Source organism: Pelodiscus sinensis, chromosome 16 (assembly GCF_049634645.1).
Source record: "Pelodiscus sinensis isolate JC-2024 chromosome 16, ASM4963464v1, whole genome shotgun sequence".
Taxonomy (NCBI): Eukaryota; Metazoa; Chordata; order Testudines; family Trionychidae; genus Pelodiscus; species Pelodiscus sinensis.
Genome location: NC_134726.1, coordinates 38,126,754 through 38,154,492, shown reverse-complemented (window position 1 = coordinate 38,154,492; position 27,739 = coordinate 38,126,754). Strand labels below are relative to the sequence as shown.

The 27,739-nt window shown below is 50.2% G+C and overlaps 1 protein-coding gene and 1 long non-coding RNA gene across 2 annotated transcripts in view; both read left to right on the top strand.

Annotated features, from left to right (window-relative positions):
- The window catches only part of PKD1 (polycystin 1, transient receptor potential channel interacting), a 148,779-nt gene that overhangs the window by 16,026 nt on the left and 105,014 nt on the right, over positions 1 to 27,739 (top strand). The window lies entirely within an intron of this gene.
- On the top strand, positions 4,636 to 14,629 carry LOC142818639 (uncharacterized). The gene is made up of 2 exons (XR_012896209.1): positions 4,636 to 11,804; positions 12,151 to 14,629. It is a non-coding gene; the product is annotated as an uncharacterized LOC142818639 (long non-coding RNA).

The window sequence follows — 27,739 nt, the reverse complement described above, 5'->3', positions numbered from 1 at the left end:
TGTGGGAACGTTATTTTATGCCCCCAGAAAGAAAACCAGAGCAGTGGCCTTTATGGACCCAATTCTGTATTGACCGGCCACTCTGAAGGCCACGGTCCAGGCAGCATTGGCCTCCGGCTTCTTTAAAAGCCTAGGGCAGACCCAAGTGGTCCACGACCCCACTGTGAGAGCCACTGCTCAGTGTTGATGTCCACAGGAGTTGTATGCACCCAGACGTTGGCCAGGGTACGGCTGTTAGTTGCCTCCTGCAGTTGCTCGTAAAGCAAACCCTCCTTGTCCGAACGGGGCCACTCTCCTGCTACAGCCCTCAGCCAAGGGCCTAAAGGATTTCTAGTCTGACAGCAGTTGACGGCAAGCAGGCTGGGCTACCTGCTGCCTGTCCTTGGGCAAGGAGCTAGCCACACGACTTCTTGCTCTTCGTCAGCTCTGCTGCCTATTCGCACGCACCACGGCAGGCGGGAGATGAGCAAATGCCTTTCAAACCGCTGTCTGAACTAAGGAAAGTTAAAATGCGGTTAATTGACTCTTCGACTAGTCGGTGGGATTTCCATTAACTAGTTGACTAGTGGATAGGCACTTCTGCATTCCTCCTTTGAAATGTACAGGGCTCTTGTATATTTCGAAGGAGGAATGCGGAACTCCGCATATAGCCCTGGGCCAGCGGGAAGTCCCGCTGACTCCAGGCACAAGAATCCCCAGCGGTGGCTCTTGTGCATTTCACATGGAGCCCGTAGTCAGCGGGGGCACTCCCTGGCTGATCCCAGGTTCCTTGGCGCTTCCCCAGGACCCGGGATCAGCTTCTGGGTTCCGGGTAAGTGCTGCGCAGAACCCGGGATCAGCTGGGGAGTCTCTTTGAAAGGCACAGAGGCCGCGTTTTAAAGGGGCAGCTTGCTGCACAGCTGAGTCGTAGATCAGCTGTATAGCAGCTGCCCCTTTGAAACGCCACCTTGGGGTTTCAGAGTGGCAGCGCCGCTGTGCAGGTTCTGCCACGTTGTAGTATCCCTCCCCCCACCCCTTTGCTCTATTGCAATTGCTTATCGGATAGTTGACTAGTCTTTTACATCCTTAGTCAGAACATGATCAGGTGTCTCCCTTTCCACGAGGACATGAGGCCACAGCGTATGCATCCGTGTCCTGTTGCCCCGTGTGGCTTTGTCTGAGAGAACCGGAGGAGCTGTTGTGAATTTATACTTCTTGTTAATTTATACTGCAGTCCCAGCCAAGAACAGGGCCCCGTGGTGGCAGGTGCCATCCATGAACACAATAAGAGACAGGCCCTGCCCTGAAGACCTTAGAATGGAAACAGGTGAGGAAAGGGAAGTTTGTTATGGATCTGCAGAAAATCTGTGGCCGGTAGAGATTAAGTGACTTACCCAAGGTCCCACCAAAAATGTGTGTCAGAGCCTGGGGTGGCTCCCAGCTCTCCAGAAGTCTGGAGCATTGTCTTACCCATAAGGCCATGTTGGCACCCTCACCAGTGCCTGTTGCCCATTATTGATAGTCAGTGCAATCTTCATGAGACGCAGAGCGTAAGAACGAGGGGTCACCCAATGAAATGAATAGGTCGCAGGTTTAAAGCAAACCAAAGGAAGTTTTTCTTCATGCAGCGCACAGTCAACGTGTGGAACTCCTTGCCACAGGATGTTGTGAAGACCAGGACTTTAACAGGGTTCAAAAAAGAGCTCGATAGATATATGGAGGTTAGGTCCATCAACGGCGATTAGCCAGGATGGGCAAGGTTGGTGTCCCTAGCTTGTTTGTCAGATGCTGGGAATGGGCGACAGGGGAGGGATCACGTGATGATTCCCTGTTGTGTTCATTCCCTCTGGGGCACCTGGCACTGGCTGTTATGAGCAGACAGGACACTGGGCTACATGGACCTTTGGTCAGACCCAGTCTGGCCGTTCTGAAGTAGAGAATGATGAATCCCAGAGCCATACCAAGAACAAAACCCTGGTTCATTGGCCCAGTCTCCTACCTCAGGCTGAGGGCTGTCTCCCATCGGCTCTGTGGCTCGCTGAGTAGATGAATTAGGAAGGAAAGTGACTTTCCCAAATCAGCTTAAGCGGCTTAAACCTTGCACTGTGAGACCTGGCTTCCTCGAAGGCACGTTGACAGCCGTCTCCTGGGCTGGAGGGGGGGGGGATTCTGCTCCCAGGCTACCTTTCCATTTTCCATCCAACTAGCGTTACCGAGATGGCAACTTGCCTTTGTATTTCTCCAGAGCAGAATGATAAAGCCGTTACGCAAACGGCAGGAATAGTGCCAGCAGGTAGTTACTGTGTTAAGCGAGGCCGCCAATTCTGGGTCTGCTGCCCATGGATGGAAGTCTGTGCATTAGCCCATTTCAAAGTGAATTTGACGTCCTCCCCCAAATGCAATGTGCATTGATGTCCCCGGGCATGAGTGAGGCTCCTGAAACGGTGTGCCCGCTGGAACCCTGCTCACCATCACCTTCGAGAGCCTTTGGGTGTGGGTCCTGCATCTCAGCCTTGAACTTGACTGTGCATTAGGCAATGTTGCCTTGCAGAAGCACAGGAGGTGGCCTCTGGCCACAGGTAGAGCCCCACAAAGCCATGGATAGCTGCTTTATACCCGCGGGTATCTGCAGCCGCAGCTCTGGAGGTGGGGAGCCACGGCTCAGTTTTGGAGGTATGGATGTGGACACAAATTTTGTACCTCGAGCCCTGCAAATTTGTGGCCGTCCATTGTGTATCCCCGGCTGCAGATGCAGGTGTCTGTGGCTTATTTCTGTGGCCAAGCCACTGTATGTCCATGGCTGCAGATGCAGATGTCGGTGGTTTATTTCTGTGGCTATGGATGTGGACGCAAATGTATCTAGAACCTGCAGATTTGTGGTATCCACTGCATATGTGTGGATGCAGATGTCTGCGGCTCATTTCTGTGGCTAAGCCACTGTATAGCCATAGCTGCAGATGCAGATGTCTGTGCCTATGGATGCACAAATTTTGTATCTAGAACCTTGCAAATTTGTGGGGATCCACTGTGTATTTGCGGCTGCAGATGCAGATATCTGTGGTTTATTTCTGTGGCTAAGCCACTGTGTATCCACGGATACAGATATCTGCGGCTTATTTCTGTGGCTAAGCCACTGTGTATCCACGGATGCCGATGCAGATGTCTATGGCTTATTTCTGTGGCTAAGCCACTGTATATCTGCAGATGTTGATGTCTGTGGCTTATTTCTATGGCTATGGATGCGGACACAAATTTTGTGTCCATGCTCTAGGCACGCAGGCTCCATCTAGGAGGGTTGGGTGCGACAAGAGGGCATGACATTGCGCATTAACTTTTTGTGCCGGAGCCCTGGATTAATCATTACCGCAGTTTAATGGGCTTTGAGTATAAACACAGAAACGTGCGCAGCACCTGATCTGTCCACTGGCAGAGGCACAGGGAATGATCAGCTTTTATCCCTTGGAAATGGGGCGCAGCCCACTGCGGGGCACGAGGGAGTGAAGAGCAGTGGTTCATGTGGAGACGAGTTAATCGTTCCTTGAACGCCATGGCTACGCCCTCCCTCGTTGGTAGCCGTGCGGTGTTTGCTGGGGAATGCTCATGCCCTGCACAAAGGTAAATGATCCCCAGTGTCCGCTAGAACTGAGAGGCAACATGGTCCCTTTCTGCAGTCTGGCAAAGCAGAGCCGTGGCAAATGGAGAATGTCTGATCCTTCCGGCAAGCAGCTGCCCCTGGGGTGTGGTTCCCACGCAGGAGGAGATGCTTAAGCAGCTTAATAGGAATAAGCCAGCCTCTGCTGTTGCTGTACCTGCACGCAAACGCCTCTCACTTCGGATACAGGTACTGATGGCCAAGGAGGGAAATTACAGACTTTCCCCTGCCAGGACCTGAAATCAGGGATCTGTGTTTCTCCTGGCCTCATTAACACCCAAAGTAGAAGAGGGGGAATGAATTAATCCAGTGGACCGGGGGTACTTCCTTATAAGAGTGCATCCTCCCACCTCCCTCGGGTGTTCAGTGATCCCCCCCAAATCATGAGGCTGGCGTAAAATCGATATGACTTCTACAAATAATAAAATGTCAGGTGGTTTTTCTTCGCCATCTGTTTTCAGAGCCTTTGGGTTGCACCCGGGTCTTTGCAACCAGGAGGGCTAAAAACTGACTTTCAAAAATGACTCTGAAAGCTGGAGCTTTAACGAGAAAGAACTTCTAGTTTCATGAGACAGCATCAGCAAGAACGTTTTCGGTGGTGATCATGCTGCTGGGTGAAGGTGGGGCAGGCAGGTGTTGGTTGGAGCCAGACATGGGTACAGTTCAGGCGTAGGCTGCAACTTTTAGGGTTTAAGAACACAAGAACAGCCATACGGGGTCAGACAAAGGTCCATCTAGTCCAGTGTCCTGTCTTCTGACAGTGGCCAATGCCAGGTGCTCCAGTGAACAGAACAGGGAATCAAGTGATCCTTCTACTGTCACCCATTTTCAAACCGAGGCAAGGGAACCATTCCCATCCATTCTGGCTAATAAGTATGGATGGACCTGTTGTCCATGACTTTATTCCTTTTTGAACCCTGTTAAAGTCCTGGTCTTCACAACATCCTCTAGCAAGGAGTTCCACAGGTCGACTGTGTGCTATGCGAAGAAAAACGCACAGTCAACCTGTGGAACTCCTTGCCAGAGGATGTTGTGAAGACCAGGACTTTAACAGGGTTCAAAAAAGAACTAGATAAATTCATGGAGGTGAGGTCCATCAATTTGAGGCTGATGCCGAGTTAATGCTAGGTCTGAGTTTGGAGTAAGTGGTGCTGAAACCTTGAGGACCATTCACACAGGATTTCTCAGGTGGTCTGCTGGACCGTGCGAGACTCCTGCTCTCTTGGGGCGAAACCACATCCTCATGCTATTACAACACTGTCTTAACCAGAGCCGATTTGGATCCCAAACAGGCCTTGGATGCAGGGCTTTGAGTCTAAACTTCCCCACACTCCAGCTCTCCCCCGGCCCCGTCTCCCGATGATACACCCAGCTGAAGATGTTTCAATCCCAAGTTCTGGATTGGCCCATCTTTGCTTTAGACGGAATGTTCTCCAGATTCAGGGTTTGTTACCTTTTTGGGCTCACTCCCAATCTGGTCTTTCTTTTGGAGGGGGTGGAATGAGGGAGAGAGCTGGTTAGATCTGAGGTGTATGGGTATTCTCAGGAGACTCGATCTCCTGTAGGTTCAATGTATGTTTTGTAGATATTATTCTTTTAATTATTTTAATTATTGCAGAGTGCTTAACATTTAAGGATACATGCCCCCTGTAAACTCACTGTGTCACTGTCCCCTGTTAGTGACGGTTTTCCACTTGTAAAATAGGGATATATTTACTAAGATTTAGGGCTTGTCTACACAGGGCCACTCAGGAAAGTTAATCTGAATTAACAAAAGGTGTGCATTTAATACACTTCACTAAACCCTGGTGTGAATGCTCTGACTCAGAATTAAAGTCGCCTTACTTTGATTTTGCGTAATTCATTGCCAAAGTGCAGTTGAAGTGCAGAGATTAAAGAGACTTGGACTTTTCATCTTAGAAAAGAGGAGACTAAGGGGGGATATGATAGAGGTCTATAAAATCATGACTGGTGTGGAGAAAGTGAATAGGGAAAAGATATTTACTTGTTCCCATAATATAAGAACTAGCGGCCACCAAATGAAATTAATGGGCAGCAGGTTTAAAACAAATAAAAGGAAGTTCTTCTTCACACAGCGCACAGTCAACCTGTGGAACTCCTTGCTGCAGGAGGTTGTGAAGGCTAGGACTATAACAGGGTTTAAAAGAGAACTAGATAAATTCATGGAGGTTAGGTCCATCAATGGCTATTAGCCGGGGTGGGTAAGGAATGGTGTCCCTCGCCTCTGTTTGTCAGAGGGTGGAGATGGATGGCAGGAGAGAGATCGCTTGATCATTACCTGCTTGGTTCACTCCCTCTGGGGCACCTGGCATCAGCCACTGTCAGCAGACAGGATAGTGGGTTGGATGGACCTTTGGTCTGACCCAGTGTGGCTGTTCCTGTAACTAGTCTGCTGTAAAAGTTAATTTGGATTCACTTTCCTGAGTGCCCCTGTGTAGACAAACCCTTATTTCCCGACTGCCTAAGTAGCTTGGGGAAATGAATGAGGCGGGACCTGATTCTGATCTGACTTCCAGTACTTTTATGTAACTCCTTTGCCTTCCCTGGAATTACTCCCAGTTTGCAAGGTTGCGATTGGAGAGCTGGGCTCTTCGCGGCTGTGTATGCTTGGGGGGGATTTTCATGCCAAGTCCTCCTGCTGTCTGTTGCTTAAAACAAATGTTTTGGATGTGTTCCTCTAATGGACATAGACTGATTGCCTGTGGTGTTGTTTTTTTCCAATTTGCAACGACAAACCCGATTTGCTCCCTGCAAATTACCAGGGCTCCCTGGGCAGACTCCCGTCAGACAGTACGGTTAATGGGGCGAGCCACGGGAAAGTTTGCAAATGCTTTTGACAGTGTGTTGGACGAGGGCGGGTTTGCCTGAGATTCGGTTGGCAGGGAGAAGTTTTGTTATGTTTGCAAAGTGTGAGGACGTTCATTTTTTCCTCCCCCTGCCCTGCCAACCCCTGGGGCTAGGCGCAAAGAGGCTGGGAGTGGGTTTTCAGTGGGAAGGGTTTGGGAATCATTACAGCCCAGGGAAAGGTTTCTTTTGTTTTCCTGGTGGTGCTTTTTGGAGACCCGAGCAGCACCGGGCCAGGGAGCGAGAGGATACTAGGAGAGATGGTAGAGCAACTTGCGTGAGGGACTCTGCTGATGCTGGCTCCGGCCCTTGAATCCTCTGGGAGTTGGGAGCCGCCCTTCCCACCTGTGCAACGGGCCGCCGCTGAAAAGCACCCGGGAGCACCATAGGGGCGAGATCATTTTGTGGTCTCAGGGTGGGTACCCTGTCTCCTCTCCCCGCCCATCGCAAGCCGGCCGAGCGGGCTGATGGGCAGGCCCGGGGAAAAACACGGGGCACTTTGGCTGCCGACCCCAGGTAGAATGAATACGTTGCCTGTTTCCAGCCTCCTCCCGGGAGCTGCGCTGGGAGGAGCCCTTGGCAGCTGCTCTGTGGTTGCGGCGCTCGGGACGTCTCTTCCATTCCTTTCCATGCCGTCAGTGAGGTGCCCGCTCCAATTTGTCTCCAGCCAGCAGAGGAAGCCACATTCTGGCATGACGAGGAAGGGGAGCAAGCGGGAGGGTTCGAAAATCAATTAGAAAATGGCCACAGCCCGCGGCCGAAACGCTGCTGGGTGCCAGCCTTGGAAAGAGAGGGCCCGGGGCCAAAGAGGGTTACGTAAAACTCGGCCTCTTTTTCATGAAGGGTGGGAAAGTGACCAGCACTTGAAAGTAAAACCCCGCCCCTGAGGCCGTCCGGTGCCAAATCCCGCTCTCAGCAGCACCTTTGTGAAGTGGTTGAACCCAGCTGGCGTCGGGGGAGTTACAGCAATGTCCAGGCCGGGGTGAAGCGCGGGGGTCGTTTCTGGCTGCCGCCGCAGCAGCCCCCTCGCTCTCCCCTGTTCCCTTCCGCTGCTCGGTTGTTGTCCTTCCGGGGGGAAATGCCGCATTTGGAGACGCTGGGCCAGGTAGCAGGCTGCTCTCTGGGGCCCGCCTCAGCAGCACCGCAGCTGGCTGGGTCCCGCTCCGGCTCCCCGCCCTGCACATCCCGCAGCGTGTCGGGGACGTTCTTCAGCTGTTGCTTGGCAGCTCGGCGCCTCTCCTTCCTGCTGTGGCAGCGGGAGGGAGCCAAAAATAAGCCAAATGCGAGTGAAAAATTACCAGGTGGGTATTAGTCACATCGTACCCAATGTCCACAGTCAACCAGTGGCATGAAATATTGAGGGGGGGAGTCCCGCTGACATTTTTGACAGTTACATGTTGTACATGCAGGGGCTCTCCGTGAACACCAGCTCCTGCCCTCCTCCCCGCACTGCTGCCTCTGTGGGACACAGCAGCAGAGGTCAGGGAGGGAGGTGACTCCATGGGAGCCGCATTGCATGGGGAGCTGGTTTAAAAGCCAGCTCCCCGCGTGTACCGGCTTCTGCCTGCCCCCCCTACCCGCTACTGCTTCTGTTGGAGACAGCAGCCTGGGGGGAGGCGGCTCCCCATGTGCACCAGCTCCCTCCCCTCCCCTGCGATGCTGCCTCTGATACAGAGGCAGCAGCGGGGGAGGGGGCAGAAGGGGAAGCTGTGTGTAACCGTGAACACGGGTACATGTTCACATCCCTCGTGTAGACCCCTAAAAGCCGGGAAGTCTGGCGCCAAAGCCTGATTCTCTACTTGAGGCATAGCTGAGCCCAGTTACTGCCAGGCCCGGGAGAGGTAGTATTTTAACCCGTGAAATCAGCATTTCTGAACTGTTTTTGATACCAGAGTCTGGTTTGCTGCCTTCCTGAACAACGTCAGGAGGATCTCAGGGACCGGTGCTGGTCGTTGGCAAACATGTCCCCGGGTTTTCAAGGCTTTTATTTTGCTGGCTTACGTTTTTGCACAGCAGGAAAACAATAAACCGTCTTAGCTACGGATTGTTGTTTGCTCAGATTGTACTGAATGTAGGAGTTGGGATGCAGCCGCCGAAGTCATAATATTGGACGAGGGTGATATTCATTTCTTACTGTTCTCTCTGTCTAATGGCATGCTGCATTCATGGACAGCGGCAAACACATGAACCGAGCGCCTGCCAGACTCAGGCAGGGTAGCCTCCCCACAGAGCTAGAGTATAATTGTGAGTGCAGTGTCCTGCCCGTTTTTAAACAGCCTTTCACTTGCTGACACTGTTCCGTGCTCCAGCCCGTCCTGTCATTAGCAAAGTTCTCCATCATTCACCTTTGGTTTTGCCTTGCTCCACTTTTATCCCGGGAAGCTCATTGCACCTTGTGATGTTGGTTCCATACAGGCTCTGTGGGGAATTCGGGCTCAGCCAGACCTGTTTTTCCTCTGGCGTAGTTAACGCGCTTTAAATTCACATCTGACTTTAATCTGGATTAACTTTCCAGTGTAGACAAGCCCTGCCCCCACCCCTGGACATTCCTGGAGAGGAGCTATGTTGCTCTTCTCGGGATGACATTCTCAAGAGGGAAGTTCTCCAGGCGTTGGTGTTCCCGCCCGGGCAGCCAGTGCACAGGAAAGGGAATTCCCATGTTTGGTCTGTGCAGAATCTCCAGGTCTGCGGGTCCAGTGGCAGGCGCTGCTTCCCCGCTATTTGTGCTGTTGCGTTTTCTCCAACATGTCCGCCAGCGTTGTCTTCAAGTCGTCATTGTCAAGTCCAAGTCGAGTCTCAAGTCACGACAGTTCAAGTCTCAAGTCGAGTCTTGAGTCCCTAAAGTAACTTTCGAGTCAAGCCCCAAGTCGAGTCTCAAGTCTTAATTTAAAAAATGTCAAGTCGCTTTTGTACAAGCCATCAATATTGGCATTTTCGGACAATTTTTTCACCCAGTCAATTTAACAAAATTAGCAAGTCTCAAGTCGAGTCTCAAGTCACAAACAATGAACCCGAGTCGAATCTCAAGTCGAGTCACGTAGACGACTGAAGTCGGACTCGAGTTCAAGTCGTGGGACTCGAGTCAACAACTCTGGTGTCCACGCTGCCTAAACTGGAAGAGTTCTCTCAGGGTCACGGTGGCGTCTCTATCGCTGACCACGTTTCTGTCAAGCCTGGAGGCACGTCTGAAAGCTCTGCTCGAGGAATTACTACGGGAAAGGTTCCGGCCTGTGCTGGTGGAAGTCAGACTGGAGCAGGGGTCTCAAATTCACGGCCCACGGGCCAGCTACGGCCTGAGCAGTCCTACAATCTGGCCCACACGTGGCGGCTGGCACGTGTCCCTGTGGCCTTCCCCCAAGCCCAGCTCCTGCTCCGCTTCTGTCCCTCTTCTCCCCACCTCAGCTTCCTCCCTTGAGGGACCTGGCTTTGGGTATGACCGGGGGGCCTGCTGCAGGGAAGCAGCCAAGATTGGGCCCTCCCATGCTTGCAGCAGCAGGGGCCTCGGGAATGACATGGCCGCCATCTCCAAGGCCAGCCTGGTGGCGCTTCTTCACCATGGCAACCTGGAGCATGGAGCCTGGGGCAGCCATCCCAGACCACCCCATGGGCTCCACCTCCACCCCCTTCTCTCCCATGGGACGGGGTGATACAGTGAGGGTGAAGTGATACAGTACAGGGGGAAGGAGAATTTACAGTAACCCGCTAGATTCGCTCACTGTCGTGGAGTGACACTAGGGATGAGTTTGGCCCAGTGGTCAAAATCGTAGCAGCCCTGGCTGTTTGGATACGTCAGTCCCACCAATAGCAGCCTGAGTTGCACTCTGCTTGGGCAGAGAACTGTATCCAGAATACCCAGCTTTTACTGTATGCAGCAGCTTTCCTGTCTAGCAGTCACTTCACTCACCCCTGAAATGCAGCCCTCTCTGGGGGGGAACGCAGCAGCTGTGTCCCGAAGCAGCTTTGGACAGGAAATGACGAAGGGCCGTTGAAATGTGTAATCGATTGTAGTGACTGGGGCTGACCGGATACCTTGGAGTGTCCTAAGCCAGCGCAGTCTCACTCACGCACTCAGCAACTGGTCCCAGCCTTGCAGGCAGCCCCGCTTCCTCTTGTGTCCAGCTTCCCAGGCAAAAGGTGTCACCCACCCAGGCTCAGTGGGACATTGTGAACGTGCTGGCCTGGGCAACCTCCCCTAAGCAAGAGTCGCATCCAAAATTCCCATCCCCTGCTGGGCGCCGGCGCAGTGCCCAGGGAAACTGAGGCACACACACACAGGGCTAGTACTGACCAGCACAGGCGGCATAACAAAGCAAACAGAGCGACTACAATCCCCACTTGGTCACAGCACCCTGTTGTGGAGGCAGGGGCCAAGGCATGGAGTCGGCAATTATGTGTCGGCAAGGCAGTGGCACCCAAGGCAGAGGTAAGGAACGACGTGGCGTAGCTGGGGGCAGCTGTGCTAACACACTCCTTGCAAAATACGACCAGGCTGCCTCCTCCGGAGGTGACCATCCATATAATGCCCCAGTCTGGCGACTCACTGAAAACGGGAACGCCAGAGCAGAGCCACGGGGAGGAGGAAAAACCGAACCGTGAGATCTGTCGGCTCTGCCAGGGCATTATAGAGGAGGTGGTCTGACGGCTGGATGTCAGCGGCTTGCGTGCGTGGCAAAGGGAGTTTGCACTGTGTGTCGCTGTAGGTCCTTGGATAGAATCCCCACAGATGGTTCTGATTAGGGCTGTCAAGCGATTAAAAAAATTGATTGCGATTAATCGCACTGTTAAACAATAAGACTCCAGCTGATCCCGGGCTCCCACCCTGCTGTCCCTTTGAAACGCCGTGCGGCGTTCCAAAGGGGCACTGTTGTGGGAGCCCGGAATCAGCTGCAGTCCCCGGCTGACCCCGGGCTTCGCATTGAGCTGCCCCTTTGAAATGTTGCGGCAGCATTTCAAAGTGGCAGTGCCGCACAGCTGATCCTGGGCTCCGCACGCGCTGCCCCCTTTGAAATGCCGGGGCGGTGTTTCAAAGGGGCAGCGCCACGGAAACACTTGCGATTAATGCGCATTAAAAAAATGTATGCATCAATTCTTCCCGGCATCAATCACAGGTGTTAACGCGCGTTAATTGACAGCCCTAGTCCTGATGTCACAGAAGGGCGGGTGTGTCAGGCTAGGACTGGATGCTCTTCATTGTGTTGTCAGAGGGAAATGAGTTGTTTCGCGCCGGGCATTCCTTTCGCGCGTTCAGTGCCTAGAGCACTTTCATCTGCACCGTTCAGAGCCGCCTGCACAGATGAACGTGATTAAGGTAGGGAGTGAATGTAAAGTGCAGTAGCTGGCATGGAAACACCTTGTGTGTGTTTCTCCAGGTGTAGACAAATTCTCAGGCAACCTCTTTCATCTCTCCGGTTTGCAGAGAACACCTGATAAAGCAGGGGTGGGGAACCTAAGGCCTGGAGGCCAGATGCGGCCCCTGGGCTTCCAGGATCCGGCCCCTGAGGCTTGGGGCCTCTCCCAGCATTGGGGAACCCGTGCTGGCACTCCAGTCCCCCGCTGCTCCCTACTGATTTTCCTGTGGGCCAGTGGCCCCAGACCCAAAAAAGGTTCCCCGCTTCTCTTCTAAAGCCGGGTAAAATCCTGCTCTTCCTTATCAGACAAATGGGGGCTTGGCAGCATGAGCTGAATGGAGCAGAACCCATGGCGTACGAGGTGTGGGAATCAGGACCAGGCGTGGTGGCGCAGGACGCCCTGTATCCATCTCAACGAGATTTGCAATTCTTCTTTCCTCCCTGCCTTAAACTCGCCAGTCGAGTTGCTGTTCTATGGCCGTGGCTGCGTTTCAGCTGTGGGTTCCACGATCCCTGCGTACAGTTTGTACTTCAGTAAATTAAGTTTGCCACGGTCTTTTGGATCTGGGAGGATGACAGGGGCAATGGAAACATAAGGGGTGGTTATTATATGGGAAGGGAATCTGTTATTTCACTGTCCTGCCTGAAATGGTGATTACGCTGCCGGGTAATTTTTAGCCTTGGCAGGAAGATGATTTGACTGGAAGCGAGCAAAGCTGTAGCTTCATCGAGGGCCTGCCATAAATCTCGTAAAACGATGACATCGTCTCAGGCGCCGTGCTCCTGGAGAGCCAGGGCAGATGTTCTTCCCTGTCCTCCGGAGCTGATGTAAGGTCTGATTCACGAGGGTGATGGGGCTTGATGAGGTTTCAAGGTGGCTATGAGGTCTTAACATCACCCAGGGCATCGACAAACCAAACCGCCCTATGGAGCGATAACAGGGAGGCAGGGGAAGGATTGGGCCCCGTCTTCACTTTGCCCCGCCAGGCCCTGCCCACGCTTGCTAGCATGCCAAACTTTGTGGCCTTGGTGCTGAGGCAAGGGAAGCGGCTGTCTTCTAGATTGGTGTTCCTCTTGAGTCTTTATAGCTATAGGAAACTATGCTACTTGGCTTGGCTTGCTTGGAGGCGCGCTACGCTTTCTTGGAGTGGAAAATGCTTGGGTTTAAACTCTCCTTTCTATTTTAAACCAGGCCAAATGTGTCGAGCCTTCTCACTTGTCACCAAGGGCCTCTTGCACAACCTGCTTTGTTTTCCTTCCGAGTGTATTAAGAATACTTTTTGTTGGGTTAGACTTTTAGTCAGAATCATTAAAGGGGAAAGCAGCCCAAGATAATCATGGGACCTTGAAGCGAAGTGAGAAGCTGGAAAAAAAATCAACCCGTTAGTTGCCAGTTTTGTATCGACTGCAGCTGGAAAAGAATGATTGTCCTGGGTTTTCTTTCTTTTTTCCACTCTCTGCCCAGTAAAAAAAAAAAAAAAAAGATTTTTAATTCACGCTCACTGAAATCTGGGCAAGGGAAAAGGTGTGTGATTTTTACCATAAAAAACGTGAGGCTCTATTATCCCTCTCCCCCAGTGTGACCTGAATTTGTGGCTCTGTGCATAGTTATTTATCCTTCTTAATGCTCATGTATAGGTGGTGATGTACGATGCAACCAAAGAGGGTAAATACCAGTAATTGCCTGAGGCTGTCCAAGGAGCTATATCTGGGAAAATGGAGTGCAGCTGGAGCAAGGAGAAGAATTACACTGAGAATTGGGACCCCTTTTTAACAACAAGTTCTAAGAGACTATGGAATCTTTTTCTCCCAAGGGAAGTGGGGGGAGAGAGAGTGGGGGAGGGGGAACCCTATTGCTTGAGCCATTTCAAATTAAAATGGACAAAACTCTAGTAACTTAGACTGCAGTGGGCAAACCTGCCCTTGAATCCTACATACAGATGTGGTTGCCTCATCTCAAACAAGATATCTTAGCATTGGAAAAAGTTCAGAAGAGGGAAATAAAAATGAAGGGTTTGGAACGGGTGCCATATAAAGAGAGACTCAAAAGACTGGGACTTTTCAGCTTAGAAAAGAGGAGACTAAGGGGGGATATGGTAGAGGTCTATACAATCGTGACTGGGGTGGAGAAAATGAATAAGAAAAAGTTATTTATTTGTTCTCCTAACATCAGAACTCGGGGTCACCAAATGAAATGAATAGGTAGCAGGTTTAAAACAAACACAAGGAAGCTTTTCTTCATGCAACGCACGACCAACCTGTGGAACTCATTGCTAGAGGATGTTGTGAAGACCAGGACTTTAACCTGCTTTAAAAAAGAAACGTCCACCAATACTTGTTAGCCAGGATGGGCAGGAATGGTGTGTCTAGCTTCTGTTTGTCAGAAGCTGGGAATGGGTGACCGGGGATGATTCCCTGTTCTGTTCACTCCCTCTAGGTCAGGCATGTCCAAAGTCCGGCCCGCGGGCCAATTGCGGCCCATGTTCCGGTTTAATACGGCCCCACAGGTAATTTGGCAATATCTATCTTTTATGGCCCCCAACGAATCCATATGTATTGAGATGAATACATTGTAAAATCTCAGTTAATGTCAGTTGGTCTAAATCAGTTATAAATATATTTGGACACAACATGTATATTTGGTGGTATGTTCCTGTTCATATTTTTTGAACTTAAAAGTTGACAGACAACCTTTATTACCAATAATATGTAATGTACTTTACAATGTTCCTGACATATTTCAGCTTCCTGGATTTTTTTTTTCATCTGGCCTTCAGATATGAAAGGCAGAGTGATTTTACACCTGTTTAGATTTGTCATCCATGTGACGAAATGAAAAGTATGCCGTTTGCAATAAGCTTTGCATAAAATAGTTAATTTGCATTTAATTTTAATAGTTCAAAGAATGTCAGGCAAAATGGTCGGCCCTCACGCATGTTCACTTCATCAAATCTGGCCCTCTTTGAAAAACGTTTGGACACCCCTACTCTAGGTGAACCTAACATTGGACACTGTCAGCAGACGGGATACTGGGCTAGATGGACCTTTGGTCTGACCCAGTATGGCCGTTCTTATGAGACAAATCACTCTACAGTTCGAGTCAAACTTATGAGACATAAGCTCTGGGGAAAGACCTCTGTGAGATGCCTTCTCTCTTTCCTCTCCGGCTTGGGATTAAGTGTTGCGTGATGGGATGTTGCATTTGTTGACTTTACTTAAGGTCACGTGTGAAAGCCAGAAGGCAGAATTTAGCCCTCTGAGCTACAACAACAGTTCTGGTGAACTTTTATTTTGGGTCCAGGCAACAGTTTAAGCTCCCAAATTGGCCTGCCTGTAAATATTTATCTGGGAGAGAAAAAAGCCTTTTAGATCTAAATGGAAAAAACAAATCAAACAAAAAAACCCACCACAATGGACCCTGGGCAAGATTCACCCTTTGGCGCACAGACAATGCAAGCAGAGGTCGACGCACCATTTCAACCCCATTTTGAAGTCTGAAGTAGAATTTAAGTGATGCGTAGGCCTGGTGCTTGTCATCAGTACAGGGGGAGTGTCGCTAAACCACAGCCTGCTGTCAGTAGGGCAGGGGTGGGCAATAATTTTTGAATAGGGGCCACTTCAAAAATTTTTGAAGTGGTCACGGGCTGCCTTGGGTGGAAGGGGCAGAGCCTCAGGTGGAGAGGGTGAGGCCTTTAAATAGCAGGAATTGAAAGGGCTCACGCCTCCCAGGTATCATGTTAGCGGGGGACGGGAGCTGCGAGCGCTTCCAATTCCTGCTGTTAAAAGGGCTCGCTGCTCCCAGCTTCGCTGCTAGGGCATTGCCTGGGAGCCGGGACGCGGGAGCCCTTTTAACGGCTGCTATTTAAAGGGCCCACGCCTTCCCCGTGGTTGCCAGGCAACGCATTGCTTGACAGGTGCAGGGAAGGCACAAGCCATTTACATAGAATCTAGGGGGCGGAGCCTGGAACTGCTGCGTGGGCCGGATCCAAGCCGGATACGGCCTGCTGAGAGGCCTTTGCCCACCCCTGCATTAAGGTCTTACCCAGCCCCAATGGTGCCACTGGAGACAACATGGGCCGTGCTCTTGGGCGCCCCCTGCCTGCTCTTGACAGCCGCACACGCTAGTGCTTAGTTGGGTGGTTAACAAATACAAAAGAAATGCTGGACCAAAGCTGTGCGGAGAGGCGGATTGCCAAAAGTGAAGAGGGTGTGGGGGAAGAAAGATTCTGCTTGTGGAACAGCCGTTGTCTGTGACTTTCCTGCCGTAGACGATTGAATGGTCCAGTCTGTGTATTTATGCTAGCAATAAGTAGTCCCTCCAATCACAGCTGTACCCTCTTTAGCTGTGCTACTCTTTAGCAGCCTTGCGCCAGGACTTATTGGACTTCCCCAGAGAGCCTTTAAAAGGCCTTTCAAGAACCAAGACACAACCCCCCCCAAACAGCCCACCATTCGCTGAAGAAATGGGATTTGTTTTAAAAAGCAAGCTGCAGTCGGGTGAGCTATTGCAGTAGGATGTTTAGCATGACAGCTTTTCACGAGATCACGAAAGAGATATTTCCCTGTAGCACTTGCAGGTATTAAATCATTAGGAAGATTAGTGGAGCCGCAAGGCTATTTTCCCCCTCCAGGAGGTTGAGTCCGTAGTATGAGGATTAGAAGAAAGGGTTGCAGGTTTCTGTCCTGAGGGAGAAAAGAACTAGACCTCGTTAGGCGGCTTCCCTCGGAAGATCTGTCACAGGATTTATAATCTTGGGGGAATGAAATTATCATTTTTACGAAGAATGAATAGTCCTGTGGCACCTTGGAGACTAACAAATGTGTGTGGTGGTGGTGGTGGTGTTTATTATTATGGGCTGTAGCATACGATATTACTTCTCACGTAGGCTGTGCAGCTGAGTTTCTGAGCACTTCCAGCAGGGGGCAGAACAGTCACTTGCCCCCGCTGCCTCTCCCCCTGGGAATCTGGTGGTTTAAGCGGGCTCTAAGGAAAAACTTGGGTTTCTAGCTCAGCTTTCAGGTCTGTTGCTGGAGAAAAAGCCTAATGTGAACTGTTATCGCCGGTCCCCTCTCCCCACTGCATTACCCCCCGGCCAGAGGGGAGCTGGAAGTCAAGGAAGAGGCCTGCTGGCGTGTTTGAGAATGCCCAGACCTGCCACGCCGCGAGAGCACAAACCCGCAGAGCAGATCCTGGCCTAAAAGACGGCGCATGTGGGAGCTAGACAGGGAAATGGGGCTAGAGAGAAAGCAGGGAGCAGGGGCCACGGAAGATTCCCACCTCTCCTCCCCCATTTCCCTCTTCCCATCTTTCGCTCACGCCCACGTTCACTAGTTCCTCCCATGGGGGGGGTCATTGTCCTCTTTCAGAACTGGAGGGGGGCAGCAGGACAGAGACCCCCTCTCCCCCAAGCATGGGATGGAAGACGGGGCATTAGCACATGCAGCAGGGACGAGCAGCTGCTCCCCAGAGGCCTCTTTGTTCATATGGCGCCCAGGTGGCTGGTGCGGGGCCAGAGCTCCGTTGGCTGCGGGTGGCGGATCTGCCAAGGAGCGTGCGTGTGTGTGTGCGTGTGTGCATGCGCCCACACACTTAGTTGTGCGTCAGTTGCCTCTCACCGGGATTAATGCAGCCCTCCCTCCCCCCGCCCCGGTTCAGAAAGGTGCCAGATGCTGCCTCTGGTCTTCTGAGTGCTCTGCTGGTTTGCAGTCGGCTGTGCACCGTGGCTCGGTGCGTTGCATGGCGGGGCCCTTTGGTTGCTGGCGGGAGGACGGGCTCGCTGGATGTTGGGAAGCGTGGGGTTGCTGTGGTACGCTCGTGAAAAGTGCAGGATCAACAGGGACAGCTACCCCACCTTCATTCCTTGGGGTGCCCTGGCCTGCATGAAGCATGAGCAGTTCTAGGGCTTTTGTGGGTAAACCCCACTTCATCAGACGAGTTGGAGCGGGAATTACAGAATCCAGGGTATATAGACCAGCAAAAGAAGCTCCCTGTCAATTGTAGGACCAGCGTTCATGAAGCTAATTCAGTTGGACTGGAGGTATCTCCTTCATAGCCTGTGATGTGGAAATGTGAATATCAAAGGCAGGGAAATTGCCTTTGTAGTGTGTTATCCAGTTATGGTCTTCTTTCCAGCCTATGCGGATGGTGGTGTATACACGAGCAACATCGATGATTTCAGCATCGCTCTTAGAATGAGAGTTGATGGTTCTAACTTGTGTTCTCTCTGGAGGTGGTAACGCCACAAAGCAACATAGGTCCTTTTTAAAAAACGTTGATTTCAAAACAACTTTCCATCTCCCTCAGCAGAGGTAACAGTTTTCAGGAGCGGTAACAAATTTGGACCTATCCTGTATTAAATCTCAGAGAGGTCGCCGTGTTAGTCTGTAACTTTAAAAACAACAAGTAGTCCTGTGGCATCGTAGGGTGCGTCTACACAGCAGTGTTATTGCGCATCTACACTGCAAGCCTTTATTTTGAGCTGGAGGACTTCTTACGCCTACTCATGATAACCCTCATTTCATGAGGAGGACGGTGGTGGTGGTGTTTTAAAAAAGCCCAGGCAGTACTTTTACTTGTGTTAGGTTCTGTTAAACCTACAAAGTATTTGGGGCGTGGAGTGTTTGACTGTGCGTTAGGGGCCCTTTGGGTTGGAGAGGAGGAAATAACAGTTGGCGGCTGACATGGACGGACTCACTGCAGAGTTCACTGCACCGTCACAAGAGACCAAAACCGACAACGTTCCACATGATCTCCAGCGGCTGGAAAGCAGCGCAAGGACAATGAGCTCGGTCCTTGTAGGATCAAGGAGCTAACTCCTTTGGGCAGCGTGGGCAGGTAACGGAGGTGACAGCTCCCTGGCCAAGTTACAAAAATCCACCCTTTCTGGAGTTCAGGAAAGGCCAAAAGAAACACAGCACCAAATCTTCCACAGAGCATTTTGCCAGGCTCAGCCCTTCTCAGGAAGACTGCCCTCTTCCTCGACAGTCTGAAACCCTTTCATCTTTCAGCCCTCCTGGGCTCCAGCCAGGCCCATCTTCCCCTTGGTAACGGGATGGCTGTTGTACCACACACAATGGTAGCAGAGGGAGAACCCATGCCCACTTTCCGCTAGGAACCTCCAGCCCTGGGATCTAAACCATGGAGCCGTGTGTCCGGTATTGACCCGGACAGTACGGAATTTTCGCCTCCTGTCCGGTAAAAAAAAAATCAGAAAATACCGGACACCTAAAATATTTGGTATTTTCTGATTTTTTTTCCCCCCTGCCAGGAGGTGAAAATACCAGACACCTGGCAACCCTACCACACTCAGCAACCGGGCCCAGCCCCCGGACCCCTCCTGGCCCTCCCCTTCAGTCCCCATCTCCCCACTTACCTGGTTCCACAGGGAAGCTCTCTTCCAGCACAGAGTAAGACAGCAAGGTGGTCTCTGGCAAAAAAAAAAAAAAAAACAACCCAAAGGCCTTAAAGGGGCCATGCTGGTTTTTTTTTTTTTGCTTAATAACCAGGGCTCGATGATGGCAGTGAAAGCCACTCGCCAGCCCTGCACCGCGCATGCGCGGACCGCCAGTGAATGGGGCGACCAGCTGACATCTCCTCGTCATGGGCGAGTAGATAAGCGTATTTGTCGAGCCCTGTTAATAACTGTCGGGATCCTTTTTTTTTTCTCCCTTTTTTTTTCTCAACAGTGTTTGGTTTTTGTGTGTGTGGGGAGGTGTTGGGTATTTTTGGTTAAACCATCTGGCAGCCCTATGCACCGTAACCCAAACTGCCCTGACGTTCCTCCTCAGAATCTTTTCCTGTGCCCTAAGCCTACTCTTCTCACCGGCCCTTTTCCTGGCTGGCTTCCTGCCCTTCAATGGAGCCCTCGCTCCTAGGTGTGTTCTCCTTGGGGGGTCTCTGGACTGTCTGCAGGCCTCACTTATACCTCCCAGCAGGCCTGTTCTTAGTCACCTGTTGCCAGTCACATGACCTTCGTGCTCATTCCCATCACCTGGGGAGGTGACTAGCCAAGTGCAGGCCAGGCCGGCTCCCCTGACCTGTCTGGGATAGAGGAAGGCGGCGTTCTGAGGGATCACTGAGCTGTGATTGCAGCCAGCAATTAGGGAATGCCCTATGCTGTAGGTCAGCGGGCCTTTGGTGGGGCCACTTCTGCCTCATCCCAAGTGCCCCATAATTTTATAGCCCCGCAGCTCACAGGCTGTGAACCCAAGTCAGCCAGACACCGCAGGCAGCTCCTCAGTCTTCAAAATCAAAAGGGCTTCCGACTCGGGATGTGAAAAATCATGTATTGGGGTAACCGTGGAACTGCTGGAAATCTCAGCCATTCCCCCCACTGCAGGCTTTGCAGTATAAAGCTGGGCTCGACATTGAAAAAGGCTCAGAAAAGGGCAACAAAAAATGACGAGGGCTTTGGAACGGCTGCCATAGGAAGACAGGTTAAAAAGACTGGGACTTTTCAGCTTAGAAAAGAGGAGGCTAAGGGGGATAGGATCGAGGTCTATTAAAAACAAGACAGGTGTGGAGAAAGTGAATAAGGAAAAATTATTTATGTGTTCCCTTAACATAAAGAAATAGGGGTCGCCAAAGGTTTAAAACAAACGGAAGTTTTTTCTTCACGCAGTGCACAGTCAACCTGTGGAACTCCTTGCCAGAGGATGTTGTGAAGACCAGGACTTTAACAGGGTTCAAAAAAGAGCTCGATAAATTCATGGAGGTTAGGTCCATCAATACTTAGTTATTAGCCAGGATGGGTAGGAATGGTGTCCCTAGCCTCTGTTTGTCAGAGGTTGGGAATGGGTGACAGGAGAGGGATCGCTTGATGATTCCCTGCTCTGTTCACTCCCTCTGGGGCACCTGGTGTTGGCCCCTGTCGGCAGACAGGACACTGGGCTAGATGGACCTTTGGTCTCACCTAGTCTGACTGGGAGTTGGGCTGCCAGCCCTTGCCTGCTTGACTCCCAGAGAGGAGTCTTCGCTGAGTGTTAACAACACTGTTACCGATAAACGTCTGCTTATCCGTTAAACAGTTTGTCGGTTACACTCACCCATCCCTACTTCCCCCCCGTGACGAGAGGCTCGCGGTACGAATGGTGAACGCATATGTGGCCCACCAAGGTCGCTAGTAGTTTTAGGGTTCGCTCTGCTGTTGCGCACCGGGCAAAGCCTTCCTCTTGCAGGTGATTACCGTGAGAAGCGGAGTCCCTAGCCCCGTCAGCCCCAGGGCTTTTCTGTAAATAATAAAAAAAAGAGAATCCCACAGCTGGAAGAAATATTTGCTTATGTGCGGACTGAAGCCATCGGAAAGCATCTCCTTCTGGAACTGGACGTTTTCCCCCTTCCCAGCCTCCATGGGCCGGGCTGAGTGGGAGACGCATGGAGTGTGGTGAGGGGCTTCCAGTCCTGCCTGGCTCTTTGTGGCGAACTGTGAAAAGCGAAGGGAGCAGTGCGGGGGAGAGAGAGGAGCCGTTTTCTAAACTGGAGGTGGCTGAATGTTACATAACGCACCGATCTGCTCCAAAGACACATTCTCATGATTAATTTGAGGTTCTGGCAGCCGCGGCCCTGTAATAATATTTTAAACATTACTTTTCCACTGCCGCTTGCCAGAGTTCATTATTTTGTGCTGTGGAGGCTGTAAAATTTCACTTCAAGGATGGGTTTCACTCCCGTTACCAAATGTGTCTGGAATGTGCAGATGTTTCCTTTGGGGAGTTGCGAGCCAATCCGCTGCCACACAGCATCCCTACTGGGAGGACTCAACGTGCTCAAACAGCCCTATTCACAAAATCGCAAACAAACACAGGCACTCACTCCCCTGAGGGGCTGTCCCGGGGCTGGGACTGTCGCTGGGTGCCTTTTAAATGTACCAAGCCCTCCGGCTCTGCCCACATGTGGACAGCCATGTGCTGGCTTAGCCCGCGATTCCATATTGCTGCTTTTTGTTAGCTCGGAGGGCTGCTGTGCGTATCATTAGACTTTTACTCAACACTAAACATTATTGTTTTATGAGGAAAGGACCAGGACTAATTTGACTAGCAGGGTGCAAGACTCTAGCTTGCAAGTACCTGAAAAGTGTAAAGCCGAAGGAAGGACAGGAGATGTTCAGGGTAGTGTGGAAGAAATTAACAAATGGAAATTTTGTCTGAATTCAAGAAATTATAACCTGTTTGTTTCCCTAAGAGAAACGGACGTTGGGACATTTTAAACAGGACTAGCACAAGCACTGGAGAATATACTTTAGGGAACAATCCGGCACAAGGAAGAGAATGTATTAGCTCACTTAGCAACTCTTAGCAACTCTTTCATTTCTGTGGGTCTTTTTTTTCCCCAATAGTATCTGTAATGCACAGGGCCGGGGGGGGGGGGGGGGGGGGGAGAATGCAGCTGGGAAGTCCATCGGAGTCATGGGGACTGGTCTCAATTCGGCACTTGCACAAGGTCATGAACGGCTCCACAAGAAAGCTGTTCGCATTAGGAATGCGCCCCTCGCCCTCACTTTCTGGCTCCCTATGGTATTGAGCAGTTGGTGCCTTGTCCACAGCTGCATTTGCATCTGCTAAGAGACAGGGGAAAAGTCATTTCAATACATCATAGAAAGAAAGCCTTATTTTCACAGCCTGGGTGGTGCTGGGTTGCAACTTTGGATGATTGTGCTTGGATTGTTTTAAACCTCGACTGGCTACTGATCGCAGCTCTCAGGGGCCCTTTTCTGTTTGCTTGTATGTTTCTAAATTATTACTGATGAAAGGCTCTGGATGAGAGTGATATTTTTCATGTGGACAGAAAAGATGCAACAGCAGAGCCAGATTCTATTACATCAGGCCTGTCCTGAAAGGACCCCATCTCTTTGGGTGATAAGGGAGTTCCATCACCTTGTTCCCTTGGGGAGAAAGTTATTTAGGGTGTTGGGATTGGTTTTGTGATGGGGGCACCTCGTTCTTTGCTGAGTACCAAAGTGACAGCTATATAGAGCTACCCATATCACAAATAAATAATATATAACATGGAAAACAGGGGAAGTAGATTGCAATAACAATACATTAGAAGCTAGGAATAGTAGAAAACCGATAAGGGAAGCAAAAGAAATCAAGAGCCAGTAGATGTAAGTCAGTCAGCATGAGGAGTTTATTAGAAACAAAAGAAATTCTCTCAGTGATATTGGTCCACTGTTAGTTGGAAGTGGTAGAATTCTCAATAATAATAAGGAAAAGCAGACGTGTTCCGCACTATTTCTGTTCTGTATTTGTGAATAAGATGATATGATTTATCTTCGGCCCCTGCAGCAACACTGGAAGACGTTGAGTTTTCAGATCCGCAGATCAAGATAGCGTGCATCTGTGACGTAGTGGGGGTACTTGCTGGGCTGTGGTGACCCCTGCTGTCTGGAGCAAGACCCAGCAGGGAAAACCTCACTAGGCAGAGGTAAGGCCAAACTGGTTGAACCAGTGGCCAGACACCCCCCATGGAGAGGAACAAAGGAAGGTGAATGCGGCCCTGGCTGGGGGGCAGGGCTGGAAGTGGGTTAGTTGGTTGGTGGCTGTCTGTGAGGATGGATGAGACAGCCTAGGGAGAGGAGCTGGAGTTTAGGGGCCCAGTCTCCCCCATCTCAAGGGGGCCTGAGGCCTCCTAGCCCAGTTCCTGTAACCAGATTACATCTGTGCTGCGCTGTGCTGGAGGAGCAATAAACCACCCTCAATTCCAAAGGCTGGTACAGTCTGTTTGTGCCATTTCGGGGTGCAGGAGACGGGGAATCCCCAACGTGCCGTCACAGCATCTAAGATTTTAAAAGAGCTGGTTGTGAGGATTTTTGGACCATTAATGTTTATGTTCAGTAAATCTTGAAACACTGTGGAAGTTCCAGGGATCTGGAAGAGAGCTAATGTGGTGGACATATTTTAAAAGGGTAAACGGGATGAGTTGGGAATCATAGGCTTATCAGCCCAATCTTGTTCCTGTGCAAAATAATGGAATGGCTGGCACAGGACTCCATTAATAAAGCGAATACAATTAATCCCCATCAGCAGGGATGGATGGAAAATAAATAGTGTGAAACTAACTTTGTACCCTATAAGAATGTGTATAGATGAATCGACATGTTTGGTTGATAAGGGTAATAGTGTTGATGTTGGTACCACACAATATTTTGATTAACAATACAGAATCAATATGGCACGCATTCAGCCGGCGGATGATTAGCTAAATGATACACCTCAAAATGTCATTGCAAGCAGGGAATTGTTGAGTGGGTGGTTTCTAGCAATGTCCTGCAGGGATTGGTTTGTGGCCCTATGTCATTTAACTTTTTTGTTTTGTTTTAATCTATGACCTGGAAGAAAACAAAATAATTATTAATGAAGTTTGTAGATGACCCAACAAATTGGGTGAGTGGGGGATAGTGGTGAGGACATAGAGAGCAGTCAAGATCCCCTGGGAACCTGGGTGCTAGGAGACAATACGTGTTTTAATGAAACCAAATGTAGGGCCAGACATCAAGGAACAAAGTGTGAAGCGCCGTGGGATTCAACCAGTTCCCAAGTAGTAGCTACTGTAGCGGCAAGTGCTCTAGCCAACTAGTCACACTCAACCAATCGAATAGCCATATGTGGCTAGTGGCTAGCATGTTGGACACCACACGGGTCGCCCATACTTCCAGAATGGGGGACTGGGTCATAGGAAGCAGCAACTTTGAAAAATGACTTAGGGATCCTAGTGGAGAATGAACTTAACATGAGCCTGAAAGGGCTGATGCAATCCATGGAGCCATAAACAGGAGGATTGTGCATAGAAGCAGAGAGGTTATATTATCTCTGTATTTGGCACCAGTGTGGCCACTTAAGGAATGCTGAGTCCAATTCTGGTGTCCACAAGTGAAGAATGACATTGATAAATTGGAGGGCGGGGGGTGGTGGGGGGGGTAGAGAATGAAATTATGAATGAAAGAAATTAAGAATGAAATTTCACCAAATGAAACGAATAGGTAGCAGGTTCCAAACAAACAAAAGGAAGTTTTTCTTCTAGTAGCGCACAGTCAATCTGTGGAACTCCTTGCCAGAGGATATTGTGAAGGCCAGGACTTTAACAGGGTTAAAAAAAGAGGGTTCAAAATACATTCGTAGAGGACTAGTCCATCAATGGCTATTAGCCAGGATGGGTAGGGATGGTATCCCGAGCCTCTGTCTGGAAATGGACGACAGGAGAAGGATCACGTGAGGATTACTGGGGTATCTGGTATTGGCCACTATCAGCAGACAAGATACTGGGCTAGATGGACCTTTGGACTGACCCAGTTTGGCTCTTATGTTCTTGGAGAAGAGCCATAAGAAACGATTAACGTTTTAGAAAACCTGCCTTATAGTGCTAAGCTCAGGGCGCTTCATCTCATCAAAGAGAAAGTTGAGGGTTGATTTGGCTGCTGTCTACGAGAACCTCCTGGGGGAGCAGTAATCTGATAACAGGAGGCTCTTCAGTCTTAGGGGGCGTCTACATTGCAGGGCATAACTTGAAATAAGCAACGCAAATTGAGCTACGTCAGTTGCATAGCTTATTTCGAAATAGCTTCTTTTAAAATTGGGCACATCTACACAGCACTTATTTTGAAATAGACTTGCAGGGCTGCTCAATTTTGGAAGCCCCAGGGGCCACAATGGTAGTCACAGCACATGCCGAGGGCCGCAACTTAAGTGTGGTTGCATAGACATGCAAATATATATGCAAATAGTTTTTTTCACACTGATGGGCATGAATACAAAGCACTTCCCACAATGCCCCGCCACTCCCAACATCTCCTCTCTGGGGGCTAGAAACGCCGACACCCTGTACAGTCTGTTCCAGCGAACCTGTCCGCTTGCGTCTTTCAGTGCTCACCCCGCCTGGGAGACGCCTCGCCGTTGTGGAGCGTGTTCCCAGTGGAGGCCACGTTCAAAAGATCCCACCTGCAGGTCACGTGTTGAGCCCGGTGTAAACCCAACCCGCCCTGCAGGCTTCAAACAAACGGGCCGTGGGCCGCATGCATTGAATCCTCTATAGTCTGAGGGTGTGTCTATACAGCAGGGCTTAACTCGAAATAAGCCACGCAAATTGAGCTACGTCACAGCACTTATTTCAAAATCGAGCACTCTTCCTCTGACTTCTCTTACCCCTTGTACAACGAGGGTTACAGGAGTCGGAGTAAGAAGTCCTCGAAAGAACTGCCTGCTGTGTAGACGCAGAATAAGTTATTTTGGAATAGCCCTAGTTATTTCGAAGTGTAGACAAAGGTATATCATGAGCCAATGGCTGGAATGTGAAGCTAGAGAAATCCAGACAAGCAGTAAGGAGCAGGCTTGGTTGGTTTGCTTTTAAACCGTGAGGCTAATGAGAGTGGTCTTGGACTGCCTGTCATTTTCAATCCAGACTAGATATTCTTTTGGAAGCGATGCTTCGGTTCCACTTCAGCTATTGGCTTTGAAGCAGGAATTAATTTATAGAATGCCTATGGGCTGCGTTATGTAAGAGATGGGTCTTAAATGAGCTCCGTTGTCCCTTCTGGCCTTAAAAAATCAATGAATCATCCTTGTTACTCCTTATTAGTGAAGAAAGAAGATTGCCAAAGAAAGGGAAAGGGCTCCTCACTTGTTCCTCCAGCAGCTGGCTCATGTACTGGGCAGGTTGGGGTGTTTTAGAACAGCGGGAGGACCTGTCTGTCATTTATTAGACTGCAGAGAGTAGACACAACAGCACGTCTCTAAGGAAAACAAAAGCCTGCAGCCTAGGTTTGGCCTGTTCTCGCGCCCTGGGCATGCAGCCGCTTCTCTCTTGCTGTGGCGCGACTTTGGGATTTGTTCAGTCAAATGTAACGGGAGGCAAGCTCGGTGTTGATTCTCCGAGTGTAGCGCCGTTGACGGTACTCTGGTTCTGGATGGGTTTCATCTCGGTCTGACAGCCCTGACGTCCAGCTGGATTAAACTGCAGACAGCTGTGCGCTGGTCCACCACAAAATGGACTACAAAACGTTTCCCAAAGTCCTTCTTGGTCACTAGCTGCCTGGGGTCCTCACCGAACCAATGCCTGACAGGGAGATGGTACCACATCTCTACGACCAGCTGCCTCAATTATTTTTAGGTTATTGCTCAAGTTTTGAGCTCCACGACATGGACAAAAGGCCTGCACAGGAGAGCCTTTTAAATCCGAAGAGAATAACATTGATAAGAGGTACCAGAAATAAAATCTGCTTGCCAGACACACTTAAAATAAATACAGTGAAACTTGCCTTAAGCAACACTGTGGGGACCTGCAAAATTTGATTGCCTGGTAGACATTTGTTTCTAGAAACAACCTTTTACTGGAAAGCACATAAGGAGGATTTAAAGGAGGGGATTGAGATGAGGTTGCTACTTGAGAGGCAATTGTCGTTTTTTGGCTGCCATGCCTATGTCACGTTAGTGCACTAATGAACAGAAAGTAAGACCTGCTTAGGGTATGTCTACACAGCAAAGTTATTTCAAAATAACTTTCCTAGCATCTACACAAGCCAACTGCTATTTCGAAATTAATTCGAAATAGCGGAGGGCTTATTTTGAAATTGGTAAACCTCATTCCACGAGGAATAGCGCCAATTTTGAAATTGCTATTTTGAAATAAGCGCTGTGTAGATGCTTATTTTGAAATAGGGGGCCTCCAGCCCTTCCCAGGGTGCCCTGCTGGCCACCCTGGCCACAATGTAACTTCTGACCTGATGCCCTGCTGGAAGCAGTTCCAGCTGGCCTTAAATGCGATTCAGCGTCCAATCAATGTGGACGCACTATTTTGAAATAGCAAAAAGCTATTTCGAAATGCATTTTGTGTGTAGACACGTTATTTCGAAATAACTATTTCAAACTAAGATATTTCGAAATAACTATTTTGAAATTAGATATT